The sequence below is a fragment of the Pipistrellus hanaki genome, assembly GCF_964339955.1.
Source record: "Pipistrellus hanaki genome assembly, chromosome: 7".
Taxonomy (NCBI): domain Eukaryota; kingdom Metazoa; phylum Chordata; class Mammalia; order Chiroptera; family Vespertilionidae; genus Pipistrellus; species Pipistrellus hanaki.
The window spans coordinates 86,520,671-86,533,144 of NC_140509.1; the positions used below are offsets into that span (position 1 = coordinate 86,520,671).

Below are 12,474 nucleotides of genomic sequence, written 5' to 3' on the forward strand. Positions count from 1 at the left end.
GCCCCGAGGTCCATGCAAGAGGCCTGCAATAGACACAAGACTATGGAACTGAGCTCCTGCTGGTTTCATCTGTTTTCCTAACCGGACAAGCATGTCATCATGTCAACCAAAGTCACCGAGTGACATGGCATGTGACCCTGCCAGAGCTCTTTCTAAAAATAAATATGATCATACCCCTTCCTGGCATTAAGACCAAGTGAGTTCCTCATTACTCACGGGGCAAAACCCGAGCTCTGCGGCCTGGCACAGGGTCACCCCTCCCTGCCCTTCACCCTGGTCCCTCAACGTTAGCTCCCCTACCCGCCTGGGCTCCATCCCCGCCAGCTGCTCCTGCCCAGCAGAGCGGTGCCCACAGACTCCAGGGAAGGGACGCTCCCACCACAGCCTCCCCCGGATGGCCACGTTCTGCCGTGTCCGCAGCGTCTTCCCCAACGTGGGGTCCCGCAACGCACCCTCTCCGACAAGGCTGGCTGAATTCCATATTTATTTTCTCACCTTCTCCCAATAAAAATGCAACTTTTCCTTTTCTTACAAATCAAATTCTACACCTGTTTTAAAAATTCACTCCCTATTTCCCTGAGAGTTTCTCCTGACTGCACTAATGATGTGTGATGAAATACCGCCCCACTATTTCAGCTAAAACTGCCTCATGGAACCGAATTCTATACTGACATTTTTTTAAATTTTTTTTTTAAAGGGAAGCAAATTAAGCTTGTTCTTTTTTGTCCTTTATAACTTGACTAGAATTTATTTAAAACGTCTAACTGTGTAATTTTCAACCACGAAAATAACCAGGCCAGACTAGTTCTTACTGACGCAGGGTAAGAGGGTGTCACACGCCTCCCCAGGGCGCTCTGGCGGAGGGTCCAGTGGATGTTAAAGGGAAAGAAGAATAAATCGGCCACGTGCCCTGCTGTGCGGGCCCCGTGCTGCTGGGGAAGTCACCCTTCCCGTCACACGGGAGCACAGCTCCCCGCCCTGCGGGATGCCCACGAGCACCTGGCCCCGCACACTGCCCAGCGGTGCCTCCCGTGTGCCTGGTCACCTGGGCCAGCTTATCAGTGCAGCCACACACACACACAGGCGTCTCGGATCCCATGAGGGATCCCCTGAGGGATCACCGCCTGGCCTCCTGGTGGCCTCAGGAAAGGCCAAACCAAATGGCGTCCCTGTCACCGCCACGGCCTCTCTCTGTCGTCCTTAGTTCAAACCCAGCTCCCGGTGGGGGCGGCCTGGGCGGGAACTGTGGTGCACTGAGCGGGACCACCGCCGCCAGAGGTCCACGTCCTGATCCGAAGCTGGGGACCAGGGCACAGCGGGCTTTTCAGCTGCCGCTGAGGTCCCCTAGGGCCCCCAATGTAATCACGCGTGTCCTTGTGGAGAGGCGGCCGGCTGCGGGGGGAGAGCCAGTGATGGGACAGCGGCGGCCGGGGCCAGGAGAGCTGCGGGAGGGGAAGAGGCTGCTCCCATAGCTCCCGGAGGAACAGCCTGCTCCCCCGATTGCAGCCCCTCAAACGCTCCTGTGCTGTGGCCTCCGGGTCAGAGGATGGCTTTGTGCTGCTTAAGCCACCAAACGTGTGGTAACTTGTACGGCAGCAACGGAAACCAGAGCAGCACGGAGCCCTGTGGCCAGCAGCACACTGAGAAGCTAGTACGCTGAGGGCAGTGATGTCAGTCTGCCAGGGACCACTGCTCTGTGACCAGCCTGAGGCCGCTCCGGGCACTGCCATTATCTGTCGCCCATCATTTGTCACAAAAGCATCATCAGTTCTGCGGGTATTACAGTGGCCATGCACTTGTCCTAGCTTTTACACTGCGTTTATAACATCGGCTGCATTTCTAAAATATGACACGCTTAATGTTGAAGGTCTGAAAATCACAATGAACAAAAACATCCCACAACCCAAAGATAATAATTTTCTATTACACCACCCACTAGATTTCATATGTAAGTGGCTATCAATGCAAGCTGTTTGTAAGTGAGGGTAACGAAGCTCTGATGGTAATACTTTTTAAAAACAAATTCTTAACCATTAAAGAATTCACCCATATTCACCAGGCTCTGGGCATTTACACTATTCACCTCTTTTCATCATTATTTTAGGACAAAGAAAAAAACCATGTCCCCTCCAGAAACCTGACCTCAAACGGCATGGCCACCCTTACGCTCACCGTGTGTTCTAATTATTTATAATAATTAAATTGGCTGCAGAAGTCAGAAGGGATTTTTAAATAAATTTATATGCAAAAGAAAGTGACAACCATGACTAGACCCAATAGAGAAGCTCCTTAGGTAATTAAGCCCCAAATAGAAATTATTCGAGATCCTTCCTCTCTCCTCCCGTCCCCCACAAATAGTGCTACAATGTTCTGCGGTGCAGTGCTGGCCAGCACACGCAGACACACATGGGGCCCAGCACACGCCTCTAGCCTCACACACTGAGACTAAGTGGTGAACTCCTTGAAGTTGAGCTGATGGGGGAAAGATCCACACATGTGATGGAAACGCTGCATGTAGAGAGAAACTGCATGTGCCACACGCATGCACAGAATGGACAACAGGAAAGGAGAAAGCTTTTCCCGATTCCTAAGTGAGAAGTGGAAGCATACCTCAGATCTCCACTATGTGAACTGTATACTGTGTCCACAGATCTCCACTATGTGAACTGTACACTATGTCCACAGATCTCCACTCTGTGAACCGTATACTGTGTCCACAGATCTCCACTATGTGAACCGTATACTGTGTCCACAGATCTCCACTATGTGAACCGTATACTGTGTCCACAGATCTCCACTATGTGAACCGTATACTGTGTCCACAGATCTCCACTATGTGAACCGTATACTGTGTCCACAGATCTCCACTATGTGAACCGTATACTGTGTCCACAGATCTCCACTATGTGAACCGTATACTGTGTCCACAGATCTCCACTATGTGAACCGTATACTGTGTCCACAGATCTCCACTATGTGAACCGTATACTGTGTCCACAGATCTCCACTATGTGAACCGTATACTGTGTCCACAGATCTCCACTATGTGAACTGTATACCGTGTCCACAGATCTCCACTATGTGAACTATATACTGTGTCCACAGATCTCCACTATGTGAACTGTATACTGTGTCCACAGATCTCCACTATGTGAACTGTATACTGTGTCCACAGATCTCCACTATGTGAACTGTATACTGTGTCCACAGATCTCCACTATGTGAACTGTATACCGGGTCCACAGATCTCCACTATGTGAACTGTATACTGTGTCCACAGATCTCCACTATGTGAACCGTATACTGTGTCCACAGATCTCCACTATGTGAACTGTACACTATGTCCACAGATCTCCACTATGTGAACCGCACACTCATGTCCACAGTGCCTGCATGGCGAACACACGCAGATCCTATCCAATACCGCCAATGGCTGCACCTTCACTGGGCATCGTTAGTGTTCTCACAGGTATCTTCTCTTCAGGCCCGGGGTGGCTTCCCACTGGTGCCCGTCAGCAGCCCCAGAGCAGCCACCCACAGGCTGCTGCCTGGACAGTGCTTACATCCACCCCTCTCAGTCTGAGGATACGCCAGGGAGCTACCAAGGACCCTGAGCCCGAGTTCAAGGGCAGAGAGGAGACCTAGAGCACGAGTACCTTTCTTTCTCCGGGCAGTAAGCCTACTCGAGCCTCTGGTCAGCCCAAAGCTCACCTCTCCCCAGAACTCGGGCTTAAGGAAAAAGAGCTGGAGGCAGGCCTTCATCTCCTGGGAGCACACGGCCTGGGCCCCGCACGGGTGCTCAGACAGCTCCCTGTGGCGCGGGGCGCGGTGGCCCCTGTTCTGGCAGCCCCGCCACTCCCGTCAGGCCCTGGGACACACTGTACCAGCAGTGGAGCCGGGAAACTGGGGGCAATGGCGGCAAGCACGGAGAGCTCACCCATCATTATCCAGACACCAGCTGCCCATGGGCTAGAGGGAAATGGGAAAGCCCAGCTTCTGAGAAACGAGGAACGGGGGGAGAAAAAGTGAAGAGAAGGGGTCGGGTACAGGCGGATGCTAAACGGAGGCGCACCTCAGAAACACAAGCAGCACACCTTTCGTCTGTGTGTCCAGATGCTAACAGCACACCGTGGGTTTGGATGTCTAACTGCGACCTTCCCAGGGTCTGGAAGATGGATCTGCCCTGAAGAATAAGCTTACAAACCCCAGGCGGTGACATGGGCTTCCTCTCAGGTCATCATATTTATGCACGGAGACTCCAAAACATTTAATAGCAGGAAGCACGGGCACACTCATCAATCATGAAGACAAAGAATGAAATCTCTCCACTGGAGCACCAGCGCTACTTGCTACTAGTCAGTAATTTTTTCCTAATTTGATGAGGGAGGGGTGGGGGTTTGAGAGATGGGTAAGGTTCTATATATTGTACATCGAGATTTTTCTCTCTTCCAACATCAAGGAATCTAACATTATCCTGGATGAGGAATCCTGTTCATCTTACAAGTATATTGGATAAATCATAAAAACAAAACAAAAAAACAGCAATATTTGTTCAAGGATGTTCTCAACACATGGCAAGGCATATATGTTATGCAGACACTGAGGATCACTCAGTAGCTCCAACAACAGCGACACTGTCCTTGCATTAAGGGGAGGAACTGTAAACAGAACCCTAAGCGTCATGTGCCACCTAGCAAAGGAGCTATGTTCCATAAATAACCTTAAAGCTTCAGTACTGTGAGTAAAGGCATACCTGTCCATAAAAGATGACACCTTCTACAGAAATAAGAACAATTAAAAAACAACAACAACAAAAAAAAACATGGCCCCTTGCCCTAACCAGTTTGGCTCAGTGGGTAGAGTGTTGCCTGGGGACTCAAGGGTCTCAGGTTTGATTCTGGGCAAGTGCATGTGCCTGGGTTGTGGGCTCAGTCTAACGCAGCATTTTTCAACCGCTGTTCCGCGGCACACGATGTTGCCTGGTGTGCCGTAGGTGCAGACAAGACAAGAATTTTATAATTTTTCACTATTTTGTTTACTTAATATTTCATAATAAAGTAATTATAAAATACTTTCTTTGTGTTTATTTGATTCCTATTCAAGAGAATTACTTTATATATAGTCAATGTAGGCACAGAGTTAAATTTTTTAACATTTTCTAATGGTGGTGTGCCTCGTGATTTTTTTCATGAAACAAGTGTGCCTTTGCCCAAAAAAGGTTGAAAAACACTGGTCTAACGTGCAGGAGGCAACCAATCAATGATTCCCTCTCATCATTGATGTTTCTATATCTTTCTTCTTTTCCTTTCCTCTGAAACCAATGAAAATATATTTAAAAAACAAAAACAAAAAAGTGTGGCCCTTAATTAGAGACGAGACAGTGACATTTCAGACCCATGTCACCCCTGAGAAGAGCCATCTCCTGCCTCACACCCTGCCAATCTCAGGGGCCGCCCCTCTCCCACTTGAGAGGAAGCAGAGGCGATGAGTGGTTCCCGGGCCTTCGGGGCACTGTTGGCACATGTGGGATACCCTGCAGCCGCCCATGTGGCCACAGGCACTCCTCCTGAACACCCCCGTTCATAGTGCCCGCCGGTTCACAGCGGCTCAATGGCTGACGCCGTGTAAAAACCCACCCTCCTGACACGGCTTCCATTCCAGGCCCTAGCCTGGTGCCAGCCTCCTTCTCTAGCCTGGGCCTCATCACATGCCCTTCCCGTACCCTGGGCTCCTGAATCCTCTCCTCCGCCCCAGCCCCACCCCCAGCTCAGACTGCTGCCTCCATCCCTGTCCTTAGGGACAATCAGGGCCCTGGGAAGCAGGGGGCCTGGGCTCAGCTGCCCTCTCCAGGGCTTCCCTGCGCAAACCTTCATGGTGGAACCTACTGTTTCTTTTTCTCTACACTTCCTACACCATGAGTGAGGACCTAACCAGGAAGAGTTGTTAATCTATTTTTTAAAAATCTATTTATATTGATTTCAGAGAGGAAGGGAGAGGGAGGTAGAAACATCAATGATGAGAGAGAATCATTGGATCAGCTGCCTGTTCACACTCCACACCGAGAATCGAGCCCACAACCTGGGCTTGTGCCCTGACTGGTAATTGAACCGTGACCTCCTGGTTCATAGGTTGACGCTGAACCACTGAGCCACGAGGGCTGGGAAGTAGTTGCTAATTCCTTAGTTGATTCTAAAGGAGTCCATTGCTTCAGACTGAGGAAGGGGTGGAAGGTGGGGCACAGGTGGAGAGACCTTAAAGAAAACGTCCTAGAAAGCTGGTCATTTGAAAGAGGTCTTGAGGGACGCACAGCAGTTTCTAGATCATTATAGACAGGAAAGCCTCAGAGCTGAGAGATCACACAAGCAAAAGAAGGGAGACATGGGAAGGAGAGGTGTGAAGGTGTGGGTGTGCACACACAGACATTTCTTCCTAATTACTCTACCTCCGTGGGGAGACGGCGGAATCCTTCCCCGAACCCGCGTTTCCCGGTCCGGCCACAGCACAGGCTCTCTGAGGGCGGGAGGACTTGTGGCGGGTAACTCTGGAAAGTTACTAAATATTTCTGTGTCTTATATGCCTCCGCGTCCTTCCCCACACCCAGTATGCCCATACGCCATCATTCCCGGCCCTCCCGCACATGCCACCTGGCCCAGTGTCTTGGAAAGAAATGACACGGAAATCATGAGTGAACTGAAGTACCCATGAGTCCACGGAAGAACGGTTTCTGTTTAGTGAAAACAGTTGCTTGAATAACCTGGCAGAAGTCCTGGATGATAGGGGGAACTGAGGGAAATAGATGCATTAATGCAACTCCTTTTACCCAAGATTCCCTCCTAGCGGGTGAGGGACATAAGCCAAGGAGGCGAGCTGCAACATAAACCAGCAGACTGTCACACAAATCTCCTTCTTTAATATCACAAAACTTAAGAGAGAAGCCATTCAGATAACTACAAAGGAACATTTAAAATGAGCTCATTAAATGCAAATTAAAACAGAAACACCGAATAAGCACTGGGCCTCAATTAAAGGCTGGAGAAACAGCAGGTAAGAAACAATTTTCACTGATCAAAGAACTCAGAGCGAACAGAGTAAAGTATTCTGCATGGAAACTGCTTTCATGAATATGAAGCATTTTGAAGTGAGGCGAATTTTCCCTTTTTTGCATTTTTCAAAGACGCTTTGGAGGTAGAATCGGATTTGCGTACCTCGGTACAAAGTACTTTCATTGTCTCCTTTCCAAACGATGAAGCTATGAGGTTTCAAAAAAAATGCAGACTTCAAAAAAAAGCCCTTAGAAATAGTTCCAAGATGGAAAAGGGTACGGGGTCATTCTTTTGGAGCCTCTGGACTCAAAGGACTGTACATAATTATGCAAAATCTTCTATGAAAAAATGTGGTGGGACTTCTTGTGTGACACACGTCTACTCGCCTTACGTAGAGGCTTTGGAGCCTGCGCCGGGCGCCTGGCGTAGGTCACCCTTCATCAGAGATTACTGAAATGGCAGGCCGGGGAGCAGTACAGTGTCTTCAACCACAAATGGCGATTCTGAGAGCTGAGAGCTCACCGCCTACAAGCTTGGAAACAAATGTCTGGATTTGTGGGCAAACAGGGAAGGTAGAATGCCCATTCACGATAGCAGGCAGTGTGTGTGGTATGTGTGTGTGGTGTGTGTGTGTGGTGTGTGTATGTGTGTATGTGTGTGTATGTGTTTGTGTGTGGTGTGTGTATGTGTGTATGCATGTGTGTGTGTGTGTTTGTATGTGTGTGTGTTTCCCCACGCATGTGTCCCTGGCACCTGGAGCAGGACGGGCACACAGTAGGTGCTTAATGGATGAATCTGCTTTCATGAAAGTAATGTGTTATGAGAAGTGAGAGGTTTTCCTTCATGAATTCACTTCACAAATTAAAATGCACTGTTCTTTCACCTATCATAAGGCAAAAATAAAATTTATAGGACACAGCGGGGAACGGCAGTCCTACAAACACTGTAGGAGGTCTGGGCCTCTGTGGACAGCTGATGGGGAGCAGGTGTAAAGGGGAGCGGAGACCTAGCAGGCGCTCCGGGGGTGCCTTTCTGTAATCTTTCCGCCCAGAGGGGCAGGGCAGGTCCTTCTACCTCGGGTAGTAAACAGGACAGTAGAAGAGAATGATTTGCTTTAGGACAACCAGAAATACTTTGCAAAGTTCAAAATCTTACAAAGGATTCATCTAGAAAACCTACCCAGACACTGTAATAAGGTTCTTACTTTAAATATATGCTAACATATGCAAATAAAATGATATAGACACAAACATTCCTGATGATAACAATTGTCTGTAAACTAACTGAAGGCTCATTTACTGGAGAGTATTTGCATAATTTATGTACATCCATAAAATGAAAGCCTAGGCGGGAATTATCAGGAGTAGATCCATACAAGCAGACATGTAAGTCTTCTAGGAGAGGGTTAGTTAAACAAGGTACAGAGGAGACGCTGTTCTAGTTATTGTGTTATTTTATTTTTATTTACTTATTTATTTATTTATTTAATTAATTATTTATTATTTTTTAAAAATATATTTTATTGATTTTACACAGAGAGGAATTGAGAGGGACAGAGAGTTAGAAATGTCAATGAGAGAGAAACATCGACCAGCTGCCTCTTGCATACCCCCCACTGGGGATGTGCCCGCAACCAATGTACATGCCCTTGACCGGAATCGAACCTGGGACCTTTCAGTCCGCAGACCGACGCTCTACCACTGAGCCAAACTGGTCCCGGCTATTGTGTTATTTTAAATCAAAATATTTTTATAGAATAAGACGTTGAATTTGAAGTTCTATAGTTGTACACATATGCATGCACTTTATTTTATTAATTTATTTTTTTTAAATAATGGTTTTGTGTTTTATTTTTTTATTAATGAAAGAGAGAGAAACATCAACATCGATAGGATGCCTCCCCTAGAGCCCTGTCTGGGAATCAGACCGTCACCTTTTGGTGTATGAGAGGATGCTGCAACTATTTGAGCCCAACTGGCCGGGGCTGCCCATTCACTGAAATATCTGACACTGTACCACAGATATCACTGTAAAACTGTTAAACACATTTTCTTAAAAGACCAAATAGATAAATAAATAAAAAATACATTGAAATACAAAGAATTGCTTTTTTTTTTTTTTTTTAAAGGGTGAGATCTATTTTTAATAGAGGCCAACCAACAGAATGGGAGAATATTTTCACACAACACCCACCTCCAATAAGAACTTAATATCAAAATATATAAAGAACTCATATAACTTAACAACAAAAATTTAAAATCCAGTTTAAAAAATGGGCAGAGGACCTAAACAGCCACGTCTCCCAAGAAGACAAACAAAGGCCAACAGAGATATGCAAAGATGCTTAGCATCACCAGCTATTAGGGAAATGCAAATCAAAACCAAAATGAGATAACCTTCAAACCTATTATCAACAATTCAATCACAAGTGCTGGAGATGTTGTGGAGAAGAAGGAATTCTCATTCACTGTTGATGAGAATGTAAACTGGTGCATCCACCATGGAAACCAGTGTGGAGGTTCCTAAAAACTAAGAATAGAGTTACCACATCACCCAGAATCCCTGAGAATCCCCCAGACATGTTTGAAAACACTAACTTGCAAGATATAGGCATTCCTATGTTCACTTCACTGCAGCATTATTCAAGGCGACCAAGACGTGAAAACCAAAGTGTCCCTCAATAGGTGATTGGATAAAGAAGAAATGACCCAAAAACACAATGAAATACTACCTAGCCATCAGAAAAGATGAAATACCGCCACTTACAACAACATGGATGGAGCATCAGAATATCGCGCTAAGGGAAATAAATTACAGGGGAAAAGTCAAGAGCCATCTGATGTCACTCATAGGTGGGCTATAAAACTGAAAACAGCAAATGAACAAACAAGGAGAACAAACAAACCTCATAGACACAGACAATAGTATGGAGGCTACCAGGTGGAAAGGAGGGTAGGTGAAGGAAGGGTAAAGGGGGTCAAATAAAAAATATAGAGGCGCCCAAATGACATTTTTCCAAGTTGAATTTTCTTAAGGTTTTCCCATTCTGCTTATGTTACCTTGCAGTCCTTCTCCATACTTCTCACAGTCATCATTTTTCTGACTTCCATTAAATTGTGTTTCTGTAGCTGTCTAGGTCAGGGCATTTAACACATCAGTCATTATTCAACTGAGACATGTACGTGCTTTGAAACAGTCTCGGTGCCAAGAGAACAGTATTAGTTGAGAGATAATACCTTACTCCCGTTCTACCAAGCAACCCACTTCTCCTTTTTTCCTCAAAAGTGAGCTAAGATACAAAGAAAGTGGAAGGGTGCTATTTGCATGGAAGGAGGTGTAGCAATGGCAGAGAGCACAGACATGAAATGGGCAAGTTCTGAGTAGCCGCGGTGTTTAATCAGAAAAGACGACCCCAGGTGTGCAGCCATGTGCATGTGGATCCAGCTCATCGCTGCATGTAAACTGGACCGCCTCTCCGGCTCCCAAGCTGTCACAGCGCCTGGAACCCCCTCCCCCCACGCCTCCCTTCCCGGCTCCCATTCCCACGCACCTCCACACCCTCCAACACAACCGGGCCCCCGGGCAACGGGGAATTTTGTTAGAATGTGCCTGCCAACAGTCATAAGCCACACAGCTAGTTATATAAATAATTTATCGCACATTGTCCTCTGGCTTGTTATAGGAAAGGTACTTTTCTTAGGATGGGACATGCATTTAATTACTTATGTTGTAATTCACACCATTAAGAATTGGAATATGACAAAAACATTTTTTTGTTGTTAATCCTCATCCTTGAGGATATTTTTCTCATTGAGTTTTAAAGAGAGAGGAAGGTGGGGGGAGACAGAGAGAGAGAAACATCCATGTGAGAGAGGCTGGTTGCCTCCTGTGAGCGTCCCTACAGGCTGGAGCCTGTAACCTAGGTACATGCTTCCAACCGCAATGGAATTTGCAACCCTTCAGTCCTCAGGGCGATGCACCAACCACTGAGCAAACTGGCCAGGGTATGAAAATAAACTTTTAAAAATCCACTTTAAATCCTTCATGTCATTACCAGTTACAAATAACTGTCTAATCATCAAATCCCAAGGTCATACTTTCTTCTTGTGTCTCTAAATAAAAAAACAAAACAGAAAACTAAACAAAACCACCTAAACAAATTTCATCCTAATAGTTATTTATGTAATCACTTATTAGATACTTAATTCAGAATTAAGAGATGATTTTTAGAACTTAAGTCCCTGTCTTTATCTATAGGTTTATCATAAATTTGTTTCTTTTTAAATGAACCTTGCACTGGATTATGTTGAACTAAAATCACACTACCTCTGACTTCAGATGCATTAGTGGAAATCAAAAGTGCTTCACAGCCCTAACTGGTGTGGCTCAGTGGATGGAGCACCGGCGTGCGGACACAAGGGTCCCGGGTTCGATTCTGGTTAAGGGCATGTACCTTGGCTGTGGGCACATCCGCAGTGGAAGGTGTGCAGGAGGCAGCTGATCATTGTTTCTAACTCTCTATCCCTCCCGGTAAAAATATCAATAAAGTGTAAAAATATTTTTAAAAGTGTTTCACAAATGGTGCTTCTTGGAAATAATCCCCAAATAAGCTCACCAAACTGGTTATTATGTTCTAGACTCCCAAAGTGTGGTACGCATACCCCCAGGGATACGGGAAGAGTTTGGGGGGGTACACGTTGCACCGGAGTTTGGTGGGGACATGCACTGCACCGTGCTTAGCTGCGCCTAATTCTACGTTCTCATGAGTCCGAGGGGTACTCAGCGTTAGGAAAATTATAGAAGGGGTGCACATAGGTCAGAAGTTTGGGAAACACTGTATCTAGAGCAAGGCTCTGTCATAATAAACTGCCCTAATAATTCCTGGCGGCACCGGGAAGTGTGTGTTCTGGTCACGCGGTGCATTTCCACTAATGTCCAGAGATTCCCCCCAACATCAGGTCTGGCTCACACCCCTGCACTGGGTAACGCTGCAGCTGACATGGCAGCGCTGACAACAAGCTAGCAGCCCTGGCCCTGCTCTCCTCACTGTACGGTCCATGGGTTAGCGCCTGCTCCCCCCCCCCCCCCCCCATGAAGATGAAGGCCTCTGGCCTCGGGCCATTCCTGTGCACACAGCTCCCATCCTGGCTGTGACTCTGAGTTCCTCCTCCACTCGGACCCGTCAGCCCCGGGAGGGACTCAGCGGAGGACTCCAGGGGCCAGAAGTGTGAGTCCCCCTGCAGGAGGCTTCCTCCTCAAGTGTAAAGTAAGGTGACCAGGCGTCCCGCTTTTGGCAGGACAGTCCCGATTTTCAACCATGTGTCCCGCGGGGTTTTAAAACAGTCTCGATTTTTTTTTTTTTAAACAATTTGTCCCTCGGCGTTTTAAAAAAGTCCCCAAATAAAAAACACAAAAAAAAAAACAGAAAACT

At 46.9% G+C, this 12,474-nt stretch overlaps 1 protein-coding gene across 2 annotated transcripts in view; it reads right to left on the minus strand.

The window, feature by feature from the left end:
• PRKN (parkin RBR E3 ubiquitin protein ligase) overlaps positions 1 to 12,474 on the minus strand; it is a 353,591-nt gene that overhangs the window by 340,195 nt on the left and 922 nt on the right. The window lies entirely within an intron of this gene.